Consider the following 17,634-nt stretch of genomic DNA (forward strand, 5'->3'; position numbering starts at 1 on the left):
AGCCCGGTGTCATCTCAAGCTTAAGAGTCTCTCTCTCCCTCTCCCTCTGCCCCTCCCTGCTTGCACTCTCTCACATGCTCTCTCGCTCTCTCGAAAGAAAGAAACAAAGAAAGAAAGAAAGAAAGAAAGAAAGAAAGAAAGAAAGAAAAAATCCTTTTATGTTAGATAGCATACTATTCACCTCTGAAAAATATGTGACTCATATGACTTTTCATATGTGACTCAAACTAACAATAATTCTTTAATTGCATCTAATATACATCCCACATTTAAACTGTTCCCCAAATCTTGTGAAGGTAACCTTTCTGTAAGGAAAATATGGTTATATCACTTCCTCCATTAAATTATTTTAACATATCAATATTGTAAAATAATGTAAATGCAAACAGTACAAAGTGGTTGGAGTAAAACGGAAGAGCGCCCCTCTTCCTCCTCTCCTTTCTCTTCTCTCCTTTCAGTCCAGTCCAGCTCCCCACTAGTATCAAGTATTGATTTCATGTGTTTTCTTTCAATAAGTTTCCAGACATTAACATGCAAGCAGGTGCATAGATAAATATATCCTTAACACAGAATACAAAGGGATCACAGCATACACGCTCTCATGTGACTTGCTTTATTCATTTGATAACCTATCTTGGACATCTTTCCATGTCAGTAAAAATAAAAGTCCTTTAGTGGTTCCTGTCTCCCTCTGTCACTGGAGTGCCATCTTACCAGATAGCATGTGGTTCCCTGAGTGCACCACACTCCCTCATACCTTAGTGACCATGTGCATGTCATTTCCTCTGTCTGGAATGTCTTCTCTTCTTTCATGGGACCCAAAAAATTCTTACCTTCTCCAAAGCCTTTCCTGTCCTTGGGAAAGAATTAGGCTTTCTTCCTAGTTCCCAAAATTCCCTCGGTATTCTTCTCTCATCACACTCACCATGAGGTTTGTGAGTGCTTATTCCTTTGTCTTCTTCTCTCATGATACTACAAGCTCCAAAGGCCATCCTATGAGTTATAACCAACTCTCAGTCTCAGGGCTTAGTCAGAAGTGGTGCTTAATATTAGTGGTTACTGAGCTCCTTCTTCCATCCAGAGATCAAGAACATCTTAGGGTAATAGAAATACATAAGTACCCTATTTCTATTACAGAGACACTGCCCTCCCCACATCATTCAGTCAGTAGGATACTAGGAGGAAAGACCTGGAGAGGACCAAGGATTGAGATTCTCCAAGGCTGGTTGGCGTTGAAGGGAATGCTCTGAGTGACAATAAGCCAAGACTCCTCTGGTTAGGAGCACTTTTGAGGCCCTCCTAATTAGGACCTATTGTGTGAAGGCAAAAATTTTGGTAAGAGTAACTGGGGACATGGGTAACAATGACCTCGAGCCCACCAGCCTGACCTTGGCATTCCAGGGACAGGCAGAGTGAGAATTCCTGAACAATGCTTCTACCCAGAGAACAAGGCCATGTTTGACTAAAACAAATAAGACTTTTTTTTTTAACTTTTTTATTTATTTTTGAGAGACAGAGCACAAGTGGGGGAAGGGCAGAGAGGGAATGAGACATAGAATCCGAAGCAGGCTCCAGGCTCTGACCTGTCAGCACAGAGCCTGATGCAGGACTTGAACTCACAAACTGTGAAATCATGACCTGAGCCGAAGTTGGACGCTTAACTGACTGAGCCACCCAGGTACCCCAAACAAATAAGACATTTTTACAGTGGGTGGGATAGGGAGGGTCCTTCTTCCCTGAGACAATTAGGCTGGGGCTAAGATGAAAAGGGATTGTGGGTATGGGCTAGCTGGGTTGAGTCCGCGGAATTTCTGGGAGAGAGAATGGAGTTCCATCCAAGCCACCTTCATGGAAAGTGTGGTAGGCAATATGAATTAGGCCATCATACATTCATCCAACTATCTTCTAGTGTGCTTTCCTCTCACATGGTTGCAATCAAGGTATCATCTGGGGCTGCAATCTCATTGGAAGGTTTGAATGGGGAGGGATCTACTTCCAAGTTCATTTACACGGTTGTTGGCAGAATTCAGTTCCTTGTGGGTTGTGGGACTGAGGACTGAAGACCTCAGTTTCTCACTGACTGTTGGCTGGTAGCTTCTCTCAGCTCTTTGCCATGTGAGTCTCTTTGTAGGGCAGCTCACAACATGACAGCTCACTTCATCAGAACAAGGAAGCAAGAGAGCCTGAGAGAGCAAGCAAGATGGAATCCACAGTCTTTTGAAAACCTAACCTCAGAAGTGACATCCCCTCACTTTTGCCATATTCTATTAATTAGAAGCAAATCTCTAGATACAGCCCACACTGAAGGGAAGGTAATTCTACAAGGGGAGAGAGATTACACAGGAAGCAGGGATCACTGGGGAGCATCACAGAGACTGCCTACTACTTGTAAAAGCCTCCAGTACCAGGACTAATACCTTTATCCTCTCATCTGTATCCCCACTTTCACCCTATGACCATGGCCATATAAGGCAAGCATCCCCACAACCCTGGATGCCTCTCCCAAGTGAGGATCCAGGATAGCCTCAGAAGGACTTTGGTCTCAGAAGACATATTCAGCATGGTCATTGTCATTGGTTAGCAGACAGGCTGGGTGTGGAATAGAACCAGGGGCCAGACTGGGGCCTAGAGGCACTGGCTCTCCTGGGGCTGGCCAGATACACAAGGCTACAACCAGGCCATAAGTCCACTTCAGAGTCTTTCCCAAATGGGGAGGGGCTGCTTGGATGTCTCTCCTTAAGGGCCAGCCCTGCCCAACTTGGCTGGATTTGGGCCCCACTTACCTGGGTGCTGGTTTGAGCATCACTGTCTTCGTTGCAAAAAGAGGGGTGTCTGGGGACTAGCAGAGGTCTGTGAACCCAGAGAATGAAGAAAGTACAGTCTTTGTAATTTCCCCCCAAGCATGATCTCAGTCCATTTTGGCGGACCTATTTTTTCCGTCTCTGATTCTTCCTTCCTTTTGTTTTTGTTTTCCCAATTCCCATTTCTCTGACTCCTTCTCTTCTCTCAATTTTATACCCTAAAGCCCAGGGCACAGGACACCCCTAAAATTGAGCCTGTACTCTCCACTAGGGCGTGGCAAGATTTGGGAGGACTCTTCTCCCCTGCCTTTACCACCCGAGGCAAAGGAGGGGTCTGGAGAGTACCCAAGTGAGCGCCAGAAGACCGGAGAGGCAGGCAATCCTGGGTCTTCCCACACTGCCTCCACGGAGATCCACAAGAGGGCGCTCCCCATTCTGCACCTATTCCTACCGTCTCCAACCAGCCTCCCTGAACACTACTCAAATGAAGACTGACAAATGGGGCAGAAAACTGCCACACAGAGGAAGACTTGAGAAGGGCACAGTGCAGTATGAAGAAAAGTGTGGTCCACATGAGTCCCAGCATCCTTCCAGGAGCTTGGAGAAGGTCAGACCTCAGACCAGTTGTCCGCCTCAGGTTTCCAGAGGCAGAATGGCCAGTACTTCCTCCGTGCTCCACTCCCCATCTCTGCCAGTGTGCAACACTCCTCCGGGAGGGGACCAGGTACTACTCATCTTGGTGTCCTCAGAGCCTGTATGAATGAATGACCAACCAATGATGAATGAATTGCTCGACCAATGAATGAGCAAACAATCAAAGCCTCTTAAGGCCTGTTTGAAATGTACAAACGTATTCACGGGAGCATTATTTTGTGATCTCCAAGATTGGGAACAAATTCATTGTCCATCAGTAGAGGACTGGGACAATAAATTAGGTATCGGTGTACTGGCGAGCATCCATGAGAAGAATGAGGCAGCTCTAAGTACATGGCTGTGGAACAAACTCAAGGGATAGCGTTGGGTGTGGAGAACAGGATGCATAACACAACGCAGGCTAGGCTGGCCTCCGAGTGTGCTCGTGGGGGAGAGAATAGTATTCCGAATACGCGTAGGACAGCTCAGGAAAGATGCCCAAGGAAATTATAGCTCTGGCTCTCTGGGGAGAGCAAAGGTATACCTGAGCTAGGGGGTGGAAGGGAGGCTGACTTGTCACTGTTTGAACCGTTTGGATTTTGTACAGCGTGAGTAAAGTATTTATTCAAAACAAAATGTAACGGCACACACTTGGAGCCACGGACTTGGATCACCCTCCTGGTCCTATTACCAGCTGCGTGCTTGTGAGCAGGTCATCTTAGTCTTTGAGGATCAGTTTCTTCATCTGTAAAAATAGACTGTTGGAAGTCTTCCCAGTGCTCTGAGATTTGCCAAAGGTGTTTCTGGGCACATTTGGGGAGCCCAAGGTTTTGCTGACACCGCTGTCATTTGTAATACACACAGATGACACATGAGCACAAACCTCTGACCCAGACAGGTCGAAGTCCTGCAAGAGATCGACAGTGTGATCCTTGACCCCACTGGTCTTGGTCAGAGACCAGGTTAAATGCCCTCTCAGGGTTCACCTGCTGGGAGACATTATCTGGCGGATTCTCTTGCCCCACTTCAGCAACCATGGCCAGGACCAACCTTCAGGAACTCTGTCTCAACACCAGAAGATTATGTCATAAAATCCCTTCGTTGCTTCCTCTGTCCCAGTATCTTACCAGTGAAAGCACGGTGCAAAAACAAAGAACATAACGTAGTCATCTGGGGCTTTGCAAGGGGAAGTGCTAGAGATTCCGCGGTTAATGGTCTTTAGAGATATTCTCCCTACAGTGGGTGCCAGCTTGGGGCACTGCATAACTGCGGGCTGTGGGGTCGCCCCTGTGTCCAAGCTATGCATACCAGGAATACTCTCTCATTTACTGTTGTTGTTTTTTTTTTTTTTTCATTTGACAAAAATTAATTCAGCTCCTTCGCTCTGCCACGGTTGTAAAGGAGAGTACGCTGCCTGAGACAGTTACGGCCCATTGGTGAAGGTACACAATTAGACAAACCAATGATAATCAAAAGCGCACCAAGCATCAGAGAGACAGCCAGGCTTTCCAGAAGTACCAGGCAGAGGTACAGGACCCAGGGGCAGGGGTCAGCCAATTCCTCTGGGAGGAAGGGAGGATGGAGGGAGGACAGGCGCTAACGAACAGAAGCAATTTGGTGCCAGCTGTTGTGAAGGTGCGACAGTGGATGTAAATGGTTAGCCAAGGACCCAACGCACTGTAAGCGCTCCATCAGTTCCAGAAAGCACAGGAAGAAATTTCCCCCAGATACCCAGGCTGTCATCACCCTGAAATGCCACAAGGCGGAGCTCATCACCTGTTACAGTGCGTTCTGGGTCCTGTCCCTCCAGTTGCAGTGTGGCCGGCCTCCCCCAACCCAGAAGCTGGTTATTGACACCTTACAAAGCTGTTAACAAAGCGCCCAGTGGATACCAGGACACCCACAGCTGCTGCTAAGTGTAGGGTGTGCCAGAGCCTAAGTGGCTCCTGACAGCCCTGTCCTCGTGTTTTCTCGCAAAGTCCAGGATTTGTTCCTCCGGGCTCACTCTCACCACCTCAGAATAGCTCTGATTCCCCAAAATAGCCGCCAACTCTGTTCTTTTCATCCTTCCTGGTTCTTCCCACCCATCCACAGAGCCCAGTCTTAGAGCAGCACGGAGGAGGGTGAGGCACTGGCCCTGGCACCTTGGGGGCCACCTAGGCCAGCAGAGCTTCAGCTCTCTGCACAGACCCCAGTTCCTGCACAGACCCCAGCAGAGGGGATGAAAAGGTGTTTCCCACAGGTCTCCTTCCGGAGTTAGAAATGTACTTGGTTTTGAGCACCCCTCCCAACCCCATCCCCGCCCTGATGGCTTCTGGAGAGGATTGGGTGGCTCCATGCCCTGGAGTGAGACAGACCTGTTGTCCTGCACTCACGCTGCTGGTGACCTTGGGCAAGTTACCTCACCTCCATGGTCATCTTCCATGAAATAAAGATCAAAAGAAAATCTAACATTTTACTTTATGGGATATTGAGGGATCAGTTGTTCCGGGAAAAGGGAATCCACATTTGATTCCTTTTCTCCCCTCACCCAGGGAACACCTTTAAACACACACTGAAAGTGACATACGGGAGGGGGGGAAGAAACTGACATACAGGTAACTTCTGAAAAGAAGAGGGGGCCGCTCCCTGACAGATGGCTTCAAGCCAAAGAGGTGAACCTGGGTTCAGGTGAGGGCTGGCAGGAAATCAGCACCACGCTCCCTTTTTAACTCTTTCCTGACAGGACTCTGACTGCAGTTGGGGACTGACAAGCACAGGACCTGACAAAGTCAGAAAAAGGACAGCAGAAGGGTTTCCAGACAGAGGAATCACATGGATGGACTTCACGGGTCAGTTCCTGGGGTACTGTCTGTCCTCTCCAGCAGGCAGGAATAGGTGTCTGTGCCCGGCTCAGTGCCTGGCAGATAGAGGGCACTCTTCTGGGGTCAAGAGTGACCAGAGCCTTCATCCCTTGGCATCGTTGGTTTCGTCAGGAGTCATTACTCATGACTTAGTCACCTTTGGAAGATGACAGAGGCCATCCGAAAGTGCCCCACACAAACTGCAGTTTGCTTCTCAGTGAAACTGAGCTGGACCACATTGAAGGTTTTGGAACTGTGTTTTTCGGAACCCCTCAGAGACAAGGAGGCAGGAGGAGGTGTGTGGCAAGATAGGCAACCCCCTGTCCCCGTTTCACTAGAGAAGCTCAAAAAGAGGTCATGTTTTTCAATGAGATGTAAAGAACAATAAAGAAAAATCCACACAACTTGTTTGTGCAGTTTGACAGTTAGTTATAAAATGAATACCCCATAATGCAGGTCAAGAAATGCAACGTTGCCCGCACCCCAGGATCCACCTGAATGTCCTTCTGCTTGCCAACTTAGAGGCCCCAGATTTGATTTTAAGGGAACCAACAATCTGGCACAAGCTGTAGTTTTTATGTGTATGCGGTAGGCAGGGGAAGGGAGTGTGTGTTTGGCTGGGGTGAGCCTCAGATGCAGAGTCCAATTAACCACACTCCCTAGACCATGCAACAGGATCACGGGCTCATACAGGGTCTTCTCTTGTTTTCTTTTATATGCTGATTTTTCTTCCCTTCATCTCCATCACTGCTCCTATTTCCCCTTTCCCCCAAAGACACTTAATCTATTGTATTCGGCTTATGTCCTTGGGTATGTATGTATCTTTGAAAAATATATTGTGTCTTGTATATGTATGCATTTTAGATCTCTTTCTAGTCCTTACTTTTTTCATGTTATTCTATATATCTCAAACCCATTACTTCTTTTTTATTTATTTTTATTAAAAAAATTTTTTTTAATATGAAATTTATTGTCAAATTGGTTTCCATACAACACCCAGTGCTCATCCCGACAGGTGCCCTCCTCAGTGCCCATCACCCACCCTCCCCTCCCTCCCACCCCCCATCAACCCTCAGTTTATTCTCAGTTTTTAAGAGTCTCTTATGGTCAAACCCATTGCTTCTAACTGCTCCCTATTTACTCCACAGAATGCATCTATCACATTTACTTCTCCTAATTGATGGATACTTAGGATGCAGCCAATCACTCTCTTGTAGCAAAACAACACTCACATGTCCCCTCATGGACCCAAGTTTAAGGTGCTCCGAGGCAGATGAGGTGAGGCAAGGCAAGCAGGCTTAGGGTTGGCTAGTTTAAACCATTTCGATGGGCTCTTGGGTGGAGGGGCTGTCCCTAGTTGCCTGGTACCTGGCCCTGGGGTGGTTAGGGCAAGGAAATAATAGCGGCCTGGTGTGGTAAGAGCTGGTTAGAAGGGGTAGCGGGTGTGGGCTCTGGACTGGTTAGTTTATACGTGAAAGTTGTGCTCGCAGGTGAATCCTTTACTATCTCTAGGAACTGGCTGGCCCTCAGAGGCCAGTCTCCCCAGAGTTAGCAAGGTGCCAGATATGAAGCATTAGAAATAAAAAGACATGGAGCGCCTGGGTGGCTCAGTCGGTTGAGCATCCGACTTCGGCTCAGGTCATGATCTCACAGCTCGTGAGTTTGAGCCCCGCGTCCGGCTCTGTGCGGACAGCTTGGAGCCTCGAGCCTGCTTCGGATTCTGTGTCTCCCTCTCTCTCTGCCCCTAACCCACTCACATTCTGTCTCTGTCTCTGTCTCCCTCAAAAATAAATAAACATTAAAAAAAGAAAGAAAGAAAAGAAAGAAAGAAAGAAAGAAAGAGACATGCTTAACACAGTGGGTTTGGTAGAACTTAGCTATAAAGCCAACGGAGTTGAGAAGAAATGTTTCAATTAAAAAAAAATGTTTATTTATTTATTTGGAGAGAGAGACAGAGAACTTAAGTCGAGGAGGGACAGAGAGAGACACAGAATCCGAAACAGGCTCCAGGCTCTGAGCTGTCAACACAGAGCCCGATGCAGGGTCCGAACCCACAAACCGTGAGATCATGACCTGAGCTAAAGCCAGATGCTTAACCGACTGAGCCAACCAGGCATCCGTTTTTTAAAAAATTCTTTTTGAGAAAAAAAATTTTAAAAGGAGATAATTTTATTTTCCTGGTTGTTGGCTTATTTTCTATTTCTTCTTCTTCAAAGTTGGACATTTTACATATTTCAATAAACATTCATTTCTTACATTCCAGTGCTTCTGGATGGCCAAGTAGTGACTTTTCTGTGATCCTCCAAGTCTTCTTTGTGACCTTTACCTCTCTAGCTCCCTTAATAATTGGGTAAAATCTAATGCCTGTAATAAGTCATTGATTCCATAAGACAGTGGTTCTGCTTCCCTGATGGGACCCTCATAGATAACTTCCCTGTAGACTTCATGAAGCAGAAATCTGTACCAACCCTGGCCTGTCTAGCTCTGGACCTTACCATGAGAGAGGGAAGTACATTTCTTTCTTGTTTAAACCACTGTTGCTTTGTGGTTTTTTTTTTTTTTAAAGATTTTATTTTTTATTTTTTTTAATGTTGATTTATTATTTTTTTTTTAATTTTTTTTCAACATTTTTTATTTATTTTTGGGACAGAGAGAGACAGAGCATGAACGGGGGAGGGGCAGAGAGAGAGGGAGACACAGAATCAGAAACAGGCTCCAGGCTCCAAGCCATCAGCCCAGAGCCTGACGCGGGGCTCGAACTCATGGACCGCGAGATCGTGACCTGGCTGAAGTCAGACACTTAACCGACTGCGCCACCCAGGCGCCCCTAATGTTGATTTATTTTTGAGAGAGAGAAAGAGCACATGCAGTGGGTTGGGGGGGGGGCGGGCAGAGAGGGGGACAGAAGATCCAAAGCAGGCTCTGTGCTGACAGCAGAGAGCTCGATGTGGGGCTCGAACCCACAAACCGTGAGATCATGACCTGAGCCGAAGTCGGATGCCTAACCGACTGTGCCACCCAGGTGCCCCTTTAAGATTTCATTTTTAAGTAATCGCTACACCCAACGGAGGACTCGAACTCACAACCCCAAGATCAAGAGTAGCATACTCTTCAGACTGACCCAGCCAGGCACCCCTAAACCACTGTTACTTTGATCTGACTTCACAGAGCTGAGACAACTACTCGTTTTGGACCCTGCCACCTGCTAGAAGTTTACAGGAAAGAGGAAGCACTTCTATCTTATTTGACCCATTGCATTTTTCAGTTTCTAACAAGAGCTTAGCCTGTAGCTTAAATCCTTCCTCATCCACACTACCCCCCTTTTCACCCAGTTGAATCCTACTCACCCTGCAGCTTTTCCTAAGCCTGATCCCCCTATTACAAGGGCACTCTCCTAATACCCTGGGCTTCCCCTTTCATAGCACGTGCATAATCTGGTAAATATTTGTCGCGTGTCTGTCTCCCCCACTAGACCAGACCTTGCCTGTCTTACTCCTGCTGTACTCCCAGCCCACGATGCAGAGCTGACACACAGCCATTGACTGACTCAATGAACGCTCTCCAAGGGAGATACAAAGAGGAGAAATCTTTTGGTGCATTTTGCTAGAAATGTGCAGTCGCCCTGAACCCCTTGGGTGGAACCTAGCTTGTCAGAGTTTGCTGCCCCGACCTTCTCCCCCCTCATCCTCTCTTATTCCAGAGCCTCGAACCGCCTTCTAAACGTCAGATGCTTCACAACCAGTTATTGCACATTAAGAGGCGATGATATGTGTGCGCCAGATATCAAGGTCACTGGACACCGCCCCCCCCAGCTACGTGTCATATGTAGAACCACTGTTGGGGTGTGTCTGGCCCATGCTATTTTCTCTAAGAGCTGCCCCCCAAACCGTCCCATGCTGAGGAGCAGGCCCAGCTCGGGACACTTCAATGAGAATTAGAAACCCATGGGACACTTCAATGAGAATTAGAAACAAAAGCGCCCGTTTCTCAACACACTTTATTGCCATCTGCCAAAACAATTTCATTATGAATATGCATCTTTGCAATGTCTGCAGCGTGGAGGGGGGCCCCTTGGAGTTACACACTGCACAGTCTACACAGCCGTATGTGGATGTACGTCCTGCCACCTCCCTGTTAGCCTTGTTAGCGTTATGTTACTCTGCCTTCTTCTAGAGCCAGCCTGATTGGGCCAACCTAACTTAAGCTGGCCAATGGGTTGGTTCTCTCAGAAATGTAAAGGTGGGCTACAGAGCTCTAGCTTGTCATTACTAAACTGGGAGAACAGGCAGAGTCGTGGCTGGGATAGCCATTTCCCGACACGTATCGCTTCCAGTTCCCTGACTGCAAGCGACAGAAACCGACTTAAGTAGCTAACTTAGCTTACACAAAAATGGGATGTATCAGAAGGAGTCTGGGAAAGCCAGAGAACCAGAGGCCAGGCAGGAGGAACGACAGGAAGAGCTTCACACCAGAGCAATCTGGCCAGGGCCCCACTGTCTGGAGGAGGAGGGGGCAGGGAGAATGGGACATGGACGATGGCAGACACTGATGGACAAAGGACCTCCATCCATTTCCGCCTTCCCGTCTCCATTAGGACTCAAAGTCTTGGGAGAGAGCAGCTGGCCAGCCATGCCGTGATGGAGGAGGGCTTTGTGGGGTGCTCCGATCAGCTGGGGGCCACCCAATGGGGGGAGTCCCAATCAGGTGGGGGCCGGCGGCGCAGGCAGTGAAAGAAGGGGGAACAAAGGAGATAGAAGTTTGAGGTTACCACAAGGGAGTGGCAGGCAGGACAGCAAAGGAGACACTGCCACCAGGTGGGTATGCGTATGTGTGTGTTGGGGGGGGTGGACACAGTTATCACAGTTATGGGGTGGAGTGAGGGAGTATGGGGACATATGGAATTTCCCCCTTTTTTGGCCATTTTAGGGACTGTGACTGATTGTAATTGGTCAGTTAGGGTCTGTGGTTATTTCAATGTGGGCCGCTTAGTGGTTAGTGGTCACGTGGGCCCTTTGGCCTTACTCAGGTTTCCATTGCTCAAGCCTGTTGCCTAATAATGGCCTCTACAGGCTCTATCCCTCTACTGTTCTCTTCTTAACTCAGAAACACTTTTTCATTTATAAAGTTCTTTCTTTCTTTCTTTTAATGTTTATTTATTTTGGAGAGAGAGAGAGAGAGAGACAGGGTGTGAGCGGGAGAGGGGCAGAGAGAGAGGGACACACGGAATCCGAAGCGGGCTCCAGGCTCCGAGCTGTCAGCACAGAGCCCAACACGGGGCTCGAACCTACGAATGGCGAGATCAGACCTGAGCCGAAGTCAGACGCTTAGCTGACTGAGCCACCCAGGTGCCCCTATGAAGTTCTTTAGAACGCATAACCAAGGCGCCATTCCCCGACACCTGTCGGGAAAGAGACATCTGTCTCTTTGTTCTTGTCCTCTGGTATAGGATCTCGTGGTGGCCCTCTCCTGTCACATGTGTTGCTCCTCAAGCCAGTGTCACTATCACTGGTCGCCCCTCCTGTCCACTCTTCCCGTCCTCAGGAGCAGATATGCCTTCTTCACCACTCTGAGCTTTCTCGTTTCTTCAAAGCGCCTTCTCCATCTCCAGTGGAATTCTCTTTCTTGTCTTCTTTCTTTTCTGTGGTTTTCTTAGCTGCTCGCTCTTCCTCAGGAAGTAATACTGCTCTGACCCCGTTTGACTCGCTCTGCCACCTCTTACTCCCTGTCTCTAGCTTTTGTGGTTGTGTTCCTCTGCCTGTGCAATTTCAGCTCTAATTTTCTCTGTATCCACGTCCATCTTTGGACCCAGAGCCTTTCAAGTTCATTGTTAAATGAATCTGTGCTTTCCAGGAACAACTTCTTTTTCTGGTGTTCCTCCTCTATTTGAAGAAGCTAAGCTTCTAGTTTTCACTGATGAACAGTTAAGCACTGAACTTGTTGTTTGAGGTCCTGCATTCTGGCTGTTGTGACAACCTACGGAACATCTGGTAGCACACTCTCACCAGGTACGGCACCGAGGAGGTGTCGGTCTCCCTGGGAAGCAGTAGCTGTATGCTTCATTGACCAGCCACCATCAAAGGATCAAATAGGAGACGGGGCGCCTGGGTGGCTCAGTCGGTTAAGCGTCTGACTTCAGCTCATGTCATGATCTCGCAGTCTGTGAGTTCAAGCCCCAGGTCAGGCTCTGTGCCAATAGCTCAGAGCCTGGAGCCTGCTTCGGATTCTGTGTCTCCCTCTCTCTCTCTGTCCCTCCTCTGCGCACACTCTGTCTCTCAAAAATGAATAAATTTTAAAAATTAAAAAAATATATATATGAAGAACTCTTAAAACTTAACAATAAGAAAATGAAGAATCCGATTTTTAAAAAATGGGCAAAAGACCTGAAAAGAATCTTCACCAAAGAAGACATGCAGATGGAAAATAGGCACGTGAAAAGATGTCGCGTGTCATTAGGGAACTGCAAATTAAAACAATGAGTTACCACCGCACACCTGTTAGAATGGCCAAAATCCAAAACACTGGCAACCCCAAGTGCTGGGGAGGATGTGGGGCAACAGGAACTCTCGCTCACTGCTGGTGGGAAAGCAAAATGGTTCAGCCACTTTGGAAGACGGTTCGGCAGTTTCTTCCAAAACTAAACATACTCTTAACATGCGATCCAGCAATTGTGGTCTTTGATATTCGCCCATAGGGACCTATGTCCCTATAAAAACCTGCACACGGTTGTCTGTAGCAGCATTTTTAAATTGTTATTGCTGGGTAGTTGACCCACAATATTGTCCTGGTTTCAGGTGTGCAATAGTGATTCAACACTTACAGACATTATGAAACGATCACCACAGTGCCTGTAGCTACCAGCCTGTCCTCTGGTCTTCCTTTGAGACCTCTGCTCTCCGGGCTCCCTCTTACTTTGTCCTTCTTCTCCTCTAGTTTGATCTCAGGGGTGGGGTTTCCTTCGGCACTGCAGGGGTAGAGGCGGGGGATCCTCTGAGCCCAGGGGCCACCTCTGCCGTTTGGGCAGCCCCGTAACCCAGGCTGGCAGCTGCTGTTCCTATCACTTCGATCACCCCCCTCCCCCAGTTTTGCCGCCTTACTTTTTAGCCTGAATTCCAGCCCCTACCTTTAGGAACTGTCATCGTGTTGAATCCCGCCTGGGGGAGCCCCTTCCTCTTCCCCAAATGGGAGGTATTCCATTACAGGGTAAAGTGTGGTTTAAGTAGCTGTAGAGAAGCGTGACGGAAAGTCTGTCAGTTGGGCTGGACTTGCCAAAACTTGGTGTAATGTGGGGATGCCAAGGAAACCTGAGCAGAGCCGAGGTGGGGGCAAGTCAGGATGTTCAAGGTAAGAGGCAGGAAATGGTGTGGGGGAGGGGCAGACAAAACTCGGGCCCCAAGTGGAGAAAGGAGGTTGGGGGCAGGGACTTCCTTGAAACTGCTGCCAGATAAAGGTGCGTGGGCAGCTTAGGGTGGGGTGGGTGGGGCTGAGGGAGGGAGGTTGTGGGGGAACTGGTAAGGGGGTAGAGGGAGGACAGGATTTCCTCTAACAAGCATTTCAGCCTGAGGCCAGAGGCACCTGGAACCCAGTGGAAAGGCTTGCCCTCCAGAGATGCTTGTTGGTGGAGAGGGCCTTAGCCTTGGGGCAGTGGGAGGGCCTAGGGCTGGCCAACTGGAATATCCTACGGGATGGTCCGAGCCCAAAGACTGCCACTCAGCAAATACAGGAAATGGGCCCAGCCAGATTCTGAGACTTTGTGGAGTCCCTTTTCGGCGCTCCCCCTCCCCAGTTCCTTTGTTCAACCTGAACACTCCCAGCCTCCAGTCCCTCTGTCCTTCCTGCCCCAGGTGGTCAGTCAGGGCCTGCCCAGCTTCTTTCCTTGGTCTCTCATACCTGCCGTCCTCCACCCCTCACACTGTGGCAGCCGGGCCCTCTTCCATCCCTCCCTGTGAGCCCAGACCCACCCAGCTGTGCCAGCCTTGGCCAAGCCAGCTCCAGCAGGGACATGGTCTTTCCCGTCTCAGCAGGCTGAGACCTGAGGCTTTAATTATGAGCCACTTCAAAGCCTTTCTGGAAGCAGGTGAGAGATAAAGTGTAAACAAGTGAGAGTGAGTCATCCCGGCCCTCCCAGCCCCACATGACGGAATATCCTTCCTGCCTCTCTTACCCACCAGCCTCTCAAGTAGCCAACCACTGGTTCCGTCCTCAGGGAGACACTAGCCTAGGGCTGGGACCCTTCGAAGCTGTGCTGCTCACCATCACCTACATCATCTTCCTCTTCAGCACACCCCCACTATCGACTGAGCAATAACCCATTGGGCAAAGCACTTCCTGTGGATTAGTTCATTTAATCCTCCCAATAACCTCATGAAGTAGATACTATTCTGTCCATTTCACAGGTGACAAAAGCAAGGCCTACCTAGAGAGGCTCCGTGATTTATCCAAAGTTACACAGGTTGATAGCGGACCCAGTTTTCCAATTCCAACGGTCCCACTCCAGAGTACTTAAAGATTGACATAGCAAGAAGGACACAGCATCATTCATGTGGCATCCCTTTTCCAAATGCAGACCCGGAATCTAATCATGAGAAACGTGTGAGACATCTAAACTCTTCCAAAAAGTCAATATTATGAAAGGCAAAAGAAATTGAGAAGAACGTTTTCAGATGAAAAACCACAACACATGATTCTGGATTGGTACTAGATCTGAGGGAAAAAAAAAATTGCTGCAGGGGCACCTGGGTGGCTCAGTAGGTTAAGGTCTGACTCTTGACCTCGGCTCAGGTCATGATCTCACGTTTCATGGGCTTAAGCCCCGCATTGGGCTCTGGGCTGACAGCGCAGAGCCCGCTTGCAATTCTGTCTCCCTCCCTCTGTGCCCTACCCCATTTGTGCTCTCTTTCTCTCAAAAATAAAATAAACTTAAAAAAAATTTTTTTAATTGCTACAAAAGATAGCATGGGACAAAGAGCAAAATTAGAATAAGGACCATACATTAGATTATAGTATCAATGGCATTTCCTTTATTTAAGATAGCTGTCCTAAGGATAGGTAAGAAAATATCCTTGTTCTTAAGAGCTGTGTGCTGAAGTATTTAGGGATGAAGTGTTATGATATCTGAAACTTATCCTCAAATAGTTCAGAAAAAAAGAATACTAAAATGATTTACACCTGTGTGTGTGTGTGTGTGTGTGTGTGTGTGTGTGTGTACGAAAGAGAGAGACAAGGGGCACCTGGGTGGTTCAGTAAGTTAAGCATCTGACTCTTGATTTTGGCTTGGGTCATGATCTCACGGTTTGTGGGTTTGAGTCCCACGTCAGGCTCCGTGCTGGTGGCGCAAAGCCTGCTTGGGATTCTCTCTCTCCCTCTCTCTCTGCCCCCCCCCATAAATAAATAAATAAACTTTAAAAAAATAAAAGATTAAAAAAAGAGAGAGACAATAGTATTGAGAGACGTATAGAGAGACGTAGTATTGTCAAACGTAATAAAATATCAGTGAATCTTGGTAAAGGACATTTGGGAGTTTATTACACTATTCTTTTAACTTCTCTGTAGCCTTCATATTTTCAAAATAAAAAGGTTGCTAAAAGGAAGTTACTAGATTAGCACAGCCTGGCACTAAGTTAGATTCTGAGAGATGCTAGTCCACACCCTTGCAGCACAACCCCAGGCTCTCAGTGAGACCCAGTGTCAAGGTCTTTACCCATCATCTGGCTTCACTGAAGTCCCCAAGCTTCTGCTTTCTCATCCATGCTCAGAATCTTCCCAGCTTGAGCTGAGAGGCAGGGACAGGAAGTCATGGCCAGGGTGTGGGGGAAGACTGTCCGTCTTCCCTACCCCCAGGGGTTGTATCCTTTGGAAGTCTTGCCAGATTTGCCCATGTGTATTAAGTGGTTTGTGCTGAGGGATTTGCAAACAGAAAAGGTACTTATTGAGAAGCAGGAATGCACCTCTGGCTCACTCTCCTGCCTCTTGGTGATGGCTGTGCCTCTGAGCACCAGAAAGTGTGACACAGACCCACTGAGGCCTCACTCAGCCCTGGGGAAGCCAGCGTGAGTGTCAACACTCTGGCAGAGAGAAGTGCTAAAATGCATATTTGAAGATGTCTGAACAGACTTGTTTGAGAGACAGCTAGAGTTGTCAAGTAATCCTGGTGTCTCCCCCTGTCTCGGTTTTGAAGGCAGAGCTTGCCTGCAGGCCTCTGACCTCTAATGTCTTTCCATTATTGTTAGCATTTGACAAAACTTTGCTTAAGACCTGGGGATGACAGAAGTCAACACGGAGAGGAGCTTATAATTGCTGCTAGAAGGGCTACTCTTAAGATCCTCTCCGGGACAGAAGTCAGCTCAACTTGGGATCCCCTGGGCCTAATGCCTGGGCCAGTGATGCTGTACCGGGTACAGACCATTTCCTCCATAAACTGACCTCCTCAGGCCCCAGTGGCCCCTGGGAACCAAGGCCCCCAGCCCCAATGGACAATACCAACCCATGGGGAGAGTTACAGGCTCTTGCTTAGAGCTTCCAGAATCTTCCTCCAGAGTGTAAGCGAGAGCCCAAGAGCCAGCGGGCTGAGCCCAGGCAGAATGACTCACGTCGGGAGACTAACATTGCATGGAGCCCTAGAACATAAAGAAGGCAAAGGGCTGTTGGCAGAATGGTTCAGATCTGCAGAGACTGGACTCTGAGGGAGAGCTGATCCGGGAGACAGAAGATAGAGCCATTGCTTCCATCTTTCTCACTCAGCTTCTCCACTAGTTCATCTGCCACCCCCTTAGCCCCTGAAAGGGGTCATGCTGCAGACCATGCACAGTGGACCCTCCCAACCAACCCCAGTCTTTAAGGAAGCCCCTTCCCTTCCATATGGGCATTGGGGCTGCCATCGCACTATCCTTGCCCTCCTGGATATAGTGGTCCGCCAAGGAAAGGAGCTTGATTCAAAACTGTGTCCTAAACTGGGATTTTGTACATAGGTAACAGGAGACAGAAGGCCTTTCTTTCCTTTGGGGTCTCTAGTTGAGGCGATATAAGCCCAGGCTTGTCAGCCTTCCCTATATCCCACATAAAGGCCCAATACGAGGGAATGAGGCAAACATAGGTAGGAGGAGAGCCCAGTGACATTGGGTTGGCATTTCTGGATCCAGTTGTTCCTGAAGCCATTTCCACTCTGATTGTATCAGTGACGTGAGCTAATCCATTCCTGTTTTTCCTCTGGGGCTTCCTGGAGTTGGACTTCTGTCCTTAAAAAAAGAGGCAGGGGTGGTCCTGATCAATATCCTGTGTAAGACTCCTTGTCCCCCAAGCCAAGCAAAATCAATTTTTCTCACTCTCTGTCATTCTCCCCTCCCCTTTCTGCCTGTCTCTCA

At 48.3% G+C, this 17,634-nt stretch overlaps 1 pseudogene; it reads right to left on the reverse strand.

The window, feature by feature from the left end:
* Positions 1–11,479: 11,479 nt before the first annotated feature.
* Positions 11,480–12,355, reverse strand: LOC125933152 (SWI/SNF-related matrix-associated actin-dependent regulator of chromatin subfamily E member 1-like; annotated as a pseudogene).
* Positions 12,356–17,634: the final 5,279 nt, after the last annotated feature.

Source organism: Panthera uncia, chromosome D2, assembly GCF_023721935.1.
Source record: "Panthera uncia isolate 11264 chromosome D2, Puncia_PCG_1.0, whole genome shotgun sequence".
NCBI lineage: Eukaryota > Metazoa > Chordata > Mammalia > Carnivora > Felidae > Panthera > Panthera uncia.